An 8,361-nucleotide genomic window follows, 5' to 3' on the forward strand; every position below is an offset into this window, starting at 1 on the left:
TTCAGATGTGGTTGCCAGACCAAAATGCTTGCTTTAATTTCAAAAGTTTCCTACTAAATGGAGAGTTAAAAAATATGATAATGGGTGAAAAATAGAGAGTTAATAAAATATTTTTACAATTTTATCTTTTATTAAAAAGTTAATATAATTATTTTAAAACTAAATAAATAAATAAAAATATAAGTGAAAAGAGAAGAAAAACTAAGCTATAACCTTTTATGCACGGACACCCTCTTTGAAAAAAATAAAACACGTGTTGGACACTGACATGTTTCGACACGCGTATGACATACAATCAATATTTTTTGACACGCGGTCAATGCTTAGACACGCTTTCGATACGCGGTCAACATTTTTCGACACGCTTCTAACATGTGGTTAACGTTTTTCGACATTTTTTTTATATCCAAATTTTATTTTATTTTTTAACTAAAAATGAAAAATTAATTTATAAATCAAAAAATTGTTATGAAATTTGAGCTAAAAAATTAACAATGAAAAATTATTTTTTCTTTATATTTATATTATGAAATTTGAATATTTATTGATTATATGACTTATTATGAATTGCTATATGTATTAAATGTAAACTATATTAATTATATTTATTACTTTATATTTATCCTCATATTTAATACATTATATTTATTTTCACCTTTGTATGATTATGATTTCCATATTTAATGCTAATGATTTCCATATTTAATGCTTTCACATTAAATATAGGAAATCATAACCATACAAAGGTGGAAATAAATATAACCGTAATTAGATCAACATAATCGATCTAACGAAGGAATTGATTAGTAGTTGTGAACACCTAATTTTGTCCTAAATAAAAATTTATTATTAAATTGTGAGCACCATTTTCTCAAAAACAAAAAATAAAATAAAAAAATAAAACAAAACAAAAAAATGATAATGAAAAAATGCATAGTCTCCATCAGTGTCAATATCACATTGCTCAAAAGGAAGCAACTCAGCTAGCGCTGCCGTGTAAGAAGAGTCTCTTTGTTCAAGGAAGAGCAGGGAGCAAAAATAGTGGAGGAGCAGAACCAAAAGCTAGAAGCATTGTCCAAAAGAAGAAATGGAGAAGACTAATCAGCATGCTATCTTGTAATACTTTGGAGAATCCAACCCTTTCTTTAATCCTTTGGTGAGAACCCAACTATTTCTTTAATCTTTTGGTTCCAAGAGGAAACAGACGTCTGGCTTTTCTGCTTATATAAAGAATGCTGAAGCAAACCAAAGGGGGAGCCATTTTATCAGGAGAAGCCCCCACGAAAAAAGGCAGAGACAAAAACAAAAAAAGAGGGAGAGGACTTCTGAAAAAAAAGGAGGAGATTTTAAAAATGTGAAGGGAAGGCATAAAGCATCTAAATTTTTTACAATCTTCTATACTACCATCAACCCCAAAACCTCCTTCACCACAATCTCCGAAAAATGCAAAATACCCACAAACCCAAAATCATCAACTAAATCCTCCATAGCCAGCCGCAGCAAGTCTTTTCATTCTCATAACTAGGGAGGGTCACTGTAGGTGATCATATAGAAGAAGTTCGACACTATTCACTGCTACCTAGGCTTCTCTGCCGTCGCGCGCTGTCACAGGAAGATTGTTTATCACCGTGCTTCATCGCCCAAAGCTCATATACTATCTTGTCATCTTCCATAACTTGTAGGTTGCTCTCTATCGAAATATTATTACTGCTTATGCTCTTGTTGACTATATGATGATGGGTGAATGTTGCTCTGATCTCTTTGATTTTGTACTCTAAGCTTGTACTCTTTAGACTAGCTTAGATGTTGGAGAAATAATTTTGAACCATATTTGATATCAGTGTATTATCTTTTAACCCCAATCATGTGGTAGTGTGGGTGCATGAGTTTTTGTCTATTTGAGACGTGGAGACAACACATTGACATCGATGCATGAGTTTGTTGCGTTGGCATTTCTTGTTGTCATTGTGATGTGAGATGGAACCAAAAAGTGTGCAGTATTTTCATCGAGTCATCGAAGACATCAATTGCCAAGGATATGAGTAAAAATAATATGGTTAAGTAATACCACATCCATGATTCCGTGTCGAAGGCTTGAAGCATCATTGGCCGATTAGTGATGTTGTTTTGCCAAGAAATATAGACAGCACACACCTGCATCCACCATTTGATCTTTATGGAATGAATAGTTTAATATTATAGATTAGCAAACATTTATTTATTTATTTATTTGTCTATATCTCTATACATTCACGTGGCAGTATCACCACTTCTTCAATTCACCTTTTTTTATATTATAATAATAATGATAGCTTAACACTTTGTCTATTTATTTTATTATAACCAGATGAATGCCTTATACCCATTGATCAAATGTCAACAATTCCATCCAAATTGGTTTTCGTTTTTGGTTTTTATGTATTAAAGTCCTTTTTCATTATTATTATTTTTCTTCATTTTTTAGTCAATCTGATTAATAGTTTCATTATTATTATTATTATCCTTTATGCAATTTATTATGAAAATAAAGCACAAGCCATATTTATAGTAAAGAGATTAACTGAGTTGCGACAGCTTGTTAATCCCGCTAATTACATAATCATTTCAACTGTGACAGTCCGATGATTTTAAAATATTTTACTAATAATAAACAAACAATCATAATCTTTTATTGATTTTGGATTAATTTAGAACATAAAGAATAAAGAAGATTAATTTATCATTAAATAAAATGGGAGTCAACTGAGTTGTGACGACTTGTTAACCCGGAGTTTTTTTTGTGTTTTGGGTCATTTTGGCTGCGACAGCTTGGTGACCCATGACTTGTAAAAAAATTATAATTTTAAAATTACGGATTAGCTGAGTTGACACAGCTTGTTAATCTTACATCTTGCTCGGATTATTTTGGTTGGGACAACCTGGTAATCCGGGAACATCGAATATAATCAAATGAATTTTTCCAAAATTAAAATCAATAAACACACGAATATTTTAAGAACGACGTAGCTTTGAATTCCTCACTGCACCCGAGGATACGTCGGAGCGGAACTCTTTCCGTCAAGCTAAAATAAGGTTTAATAAATTATTTCTCTTCTTAATCATATTTATATTTTATGGGGAAAAACAAATATTTTTAAAACCTTTTAATAATTCGCACAATTAATTTAAGGTAACCGTTTTAAAACGGATGTGTCAGGGGTGCAGTGAGATTAAGTTTCCACCCTCCCCTGTGCATAATTAGACTCCCGAACCTTTGATCTATAATTTTAAAGACCAGTTTGCAACGAAAGGTTTTCCAATTTTTCCAAAGTAAATAAAATTGGTGAGGACTCCATTGTTTTTAATTTTTAAATTTCGGGTTGTTACAGTAGTAATATTAATAATAACACTAATCCATTATTACAATATCCTACTCCTTTGATTATAGTCATAAAAAAATATGTAGTGTATTATATTGCCCATATTTGATATTTTTAGTTCCACTCGTTCAAGAATAAATTGTTTGAAGAAAAGCTTTATGGTAGATGCGATTTGCCAAATACAGTAGATGATTGGTGGTTGAACTGTTATCATTGTTTCCTCCTCCCCCTCTCTGAATTTGCGAAAATGTGAAAACTTCAACTTTTACAATCATAAATGTAATCAATCACAGCTCTGAAATTGGGTGATAAATATTCTCTGTCAGAAATAACATCTTTAACCTTTTGGCTCGTACAGAAAAAAGAAAAAAAGTATTTATTATTTTTTTAAAAATGATCATTATAGTAAAATTTAATATTTTTTAAAAAAAAATCACCCATTTTTTCTCATATTTTATTATGTATTTATTTCTCTCACTTAAAAATCGCAACTGTATGTCTTTTAGAAAGATAAATATTAAACACGAACAAAAATACATGCATATTAAAATTAGGTTTGATCTTTCTCATATTGTAAGAGATAAAATTATCTCTTATATACACATAAAAGTGTGTGAGACCCATATTTTCAAGACCTTTCTTTTTCTTTTTACATGATCTCGTATGGGGCTCACACACTTTAATGTGTATGTAGAAAATAAAATCATCTACTATAACAGGAGAAATATTAAATCCATTCAAATTATATCTTAGTATAAATGTTTTATTTATTTATTATTTTTAAGTTTAAATAGATTAATGTTTCTTGTATTGTAGGAGATAATTTTATCTCCCGTGAATCCATGTGGAATCATATCAAAGAAGAGAGAAAAAAAAAGGACCTCACACATTTTTATATGCGTAAAAAATAAAATTATTTCCTACAACATAAAAAGCATTAATTTCAAGTTTAAAACATTACTTTTACCTGGAGAAATTACAGTAAAACCCCACTAGTTATAATTTAAGAAAAGATGCTCTTCTGATTTTATTTTTTATTTTTTATTAAAAATCCTAATTTTACTTTTACTTTTTTCCGACATCTATATTATTCATACGATTAAATGTTCTTTCTTGACTACTATTTTTATTCTAAAACATAACATATCATAATCTAAACAAATCTTTATAATAATAACAATTATAGATCATTAATCAAGAAGATATTGTTCATAACCATGTCGAACCTTTGATATATTTATGAGGGGGCTTTGGCCCTGCAAATTCTTCCTTACTTCATTACTTGTCTACTAAGAGGTTATTTTATCATTTCTCATTATTAAGCATGACCCGCCTCAAATAAGGAAGATTTTCATGTCTAGCTCTGCAACTACTCGCCCTTAACGTGTTAACTAATTGCTTCGTTTTATATTTGTTGTAACTTGTAAGCATGTAACTATGCTAAAATTGTCATTATAAAAATTAGTTACAATTTATACTCACACATTCACACACTACTATTTTTAAGAAGTATTTCTTTTAAGTGTTTGCTTTTTCTGCAGTTACTGCAGTTAAGTTATCTACAGTAAGTCCAATACGATGTCGTTTTGAGCGGAAATCATGATGTTTTTGTAATTTTAATTTATTTCAAAGTTATAATAGTCTTTATATTTATAATTTTTTAAGATTTCAATACCAAAACGACGTCGTTTTGGGAATAAATGCAGATAACTTATCTGCATTAACTGCAGAAATATTTTTCCCTTCTTTTAAACTACTTTTAATATGTTAAATTTTAAATAACTTTACATTTATGTGTATGTTGGGGGTGGGGGTGATTGTGCAAATGCCTTAACAAAATCACTCCTTCAAAATTTATTGAAAGCAAGGAAACCAAATATGACCCAATTGCTGTCATCCTTTGTCTAGGCCCAACGTGGCTCTGGCGAACAAAAACAGTATATCTAATTGTTGGGCTCATTAGGCACTTGGTTACAAAGCATGCCATCTAGTAGTGTATTGTATAAGATTACTTAAATATTGCTTTATATCGGCTTATAAATTTGGACTTCTTTGGCAGCCTCAATTCCTCAAATAAACAAGCATGTATAGGTTTCATATGGAGTAATTATTGTATGAAACTATACGTTGGGTGGATTAAAAAAGTGTATCTTAATAGCTATTCTAATATTATTTTCTCGAGTCCTCTAATTTAGAAAAAAAAGATTTTTTTTTTTAAATATGAATTTTGGGTTGCTTCGGTGTGTCTAGCCCAAATCAGCTTGACTTGGTCCAGCCCAAGTTTAGTATCTATGCAAATGGCCAGACTAGTCTGATACCCAAAATTACAGCATAGGCTTTCTAATATATTTGGACTTTGCAGGTTGAAGGTTTGAGGCTTCACTACGAATGTGTTCTTTTTTTATTTATTTTTTGATACCACATCAATTACGGTTAATTATAATGTCGGAAAGCGGGAGGGAGTTCTTTTGGTCTTCTATTTTGGCCATACGCTTTGATAAGGTTATCCACTTTGGCCACAGTAATATAATGTGTTTTGTGTTCTCATGTTATAAGAAATAAATTTATCTCCTAGACGTACATAAAAGTATGTGGGGCTTAGGAGTGGTAAACGAACTAGAGGCCTTTGGCTCGGTTCGTGAAGACTTAAGTTTACATGTCTAAAATTAATTGTTGAAATCAGGCTTGGACTTGTATAAAATCTCGTTTAATAAAAAGGCCTCAAGCTCTAATTCAAAAGCTCAGCCTTAGAGCCTCTCAGGCTGGCCTAGTATATTAATTTTCATTTTTATTTTATATTTTTTATACTACTTGTAATAGTCCTCTCTCTCTCTTCAATCCATTATCCCCATTTTATTGGTTAAACAAACCTTTTGAATGATTTTGTTCTATATTATACTGTTTGAATATATATTGAATTTATGAATATTTATGAAATTATTAGTGTTGTTGATTGTATATTCCATTTGGATAATTTTTTGTTGTCTTATTTTTTTTAAACTGGCTAGATCAGGCTTTTATCTTTTGTAAATAAGACACGCCTCAGGCTGATAATTATATTCGTAACAGGTAACATGCTTGCTCAGACTGACACATTTAAACACAGTCTTAGTCTTTTAAGACCAAAGCTCGACTCGGCTTGACCCGTTAACACCCCTAGTGGGACTCATATTTTCTCTTTTACTCTCTTTTTCTCTTATGAGTTTACATGAGTCCACGTACTTTTATATATGTATAAGAGTACATTTATTTTCTATAACATGAGAAACATTAAATTCTAGCATCATTCTTCAAAATTCAATTCTGACAAAAAAATACTAATATATAATTTTGGTGCTTCCCTTATTTAGTAGTTTTATTCACTAAGGACCAGGCTTCATTGGTCCACTAAACAATGTGTGCTCCTTCAAGAGCGAAAGCATCTGGATGTATTAACCATTTAAGTTTTTAGTTTTGGGTAAAATATTTTTTCAATCATTTGAGATAAATTATTTTCAGTGACTCTTAAAATTATGTCGTTTTGAATTAATAAAGATTGTTTTTGTAATTTTAGGGGAACATCCAATCAAAAGGAAGAAAGAAAAGTGTGTGATAGAATATTATGCATACTTGTGATTTGATTAGAGACAAATATGAAGGGGAAAAAGAGTTGCCATATGACATAGAATCACCTTTAAGATGTCAACATGCAATGAATGTGGCGTATAGACAAAGCTTGACTTTAGATAGTGAGAATGCACTAAATAAGAAAAATTCTTGAACACACATGGTATCTTATTATGTCATCCAAGTAATGAGAATTAAACAATTGGATTGATTCGAGATTCATTATATACATATATATTATATATATAGTAATTCTATTTCTATTCAACTGAGTTATGCATTATATGTACACAAGAATCTTTAAGGTATAATACTTCCACCATCTTTGAGCTGGTGTTTGACAATGTGTTAGTAGCATGCAATCATCCATTGATGTTTTTATATATGCTCTTAGCACCAAAAATAGTGTTTGCTTGTCTATAAACGCAAGTAGTTTATCTTTTCTCCCAATAGTACAAGAGAGAATTTATTGTGGTCCGGAACCACCATTTTTAGGTAGTTCCTTAGTATAAATGAGAGGGTAAAATTGAAAAAGAAGAAAAATAGCAGAGGTAAAAAAGAAAAGAAAAAATTAATGTTGTGAGAGGGAATACCAAATCATTAGGTAGTCCTGGAGCATAAAAAATATTTCCATAGTACAATTGGTGTCTGATTAATATTAGTTTGGTATCTAAAGTTCAAATTTGGTGATCAAGTGGGGTTCATTGTGGTAAGGTTAGTTAAAGACCAGAATTCAGAAGCTTACTCGGCAAACTCTTCAATTGATTGGAATCATGATCATGCATTGTTCAGTAGGTTGAATATAGGAAAAGGCATGGTTATGAATGACTAAGCCTAGTTTCTGGTGGGCACTTACTAATGAGCACTAACTACTTATTTGTGGTAAACAATTTTAAGGTAAGGAAGGATGTGCATATATTAATAGTTATCCACCAAGTGGAAGAACTTGTCTCGAGGGGTGTTTGGTAGAAGAGAAATTTTTTTTTATCTGAGAATCTCAATTTTTAAAGATATAATTTTTACATTCAGTTTACGTTAATATCTTAAAATTAAAAATTTAAAAAAATTTAGTTTCCCGAAAATCTCCAAAAATCTCGCGTACCAAACGAGCACTATATCAGTAGAGATTATAATTATCAACAGAGGGACTATATTAATATCTACTACACTGACATATTAGTGCTTATGTTGATTATGCTATACATTTAGGCTTTGTAATAACATATGACCAGGGGCGTGTGGTGGGGACCAGTTTGCTAGTCATGGAGACTAAGGTGGTGAGAGCGGTGTCATGGGAACTACACTAGGCGGCGGAAACATGGACATGTCTCTAACTTCCATGACCAAAAGGTGGGGTGTCACTTGGTCACGTGCCATTTGTGTGACCGAGTAAATG

The sequence above is a fragment of the Gastrolobium bilobum genome, unplaced genomic scaffold (assembly GCF_033153095.1).
Source record: "Gastrolobium bilobum isolate Gb01-03AN ecotype WA unplaced genomic scaffold, APGP_CSIRO_Gbil_v1 utg3261, whole genome shotgun sequence".
NCBI classification, from domain to species: domain Eukaryota; kingdom Viridiplantae; phylum Streptophyta; class Magnoliopsida; order Fabales; family Fabaceae; genus Gastrolobium; species Gastrolobium bilobum.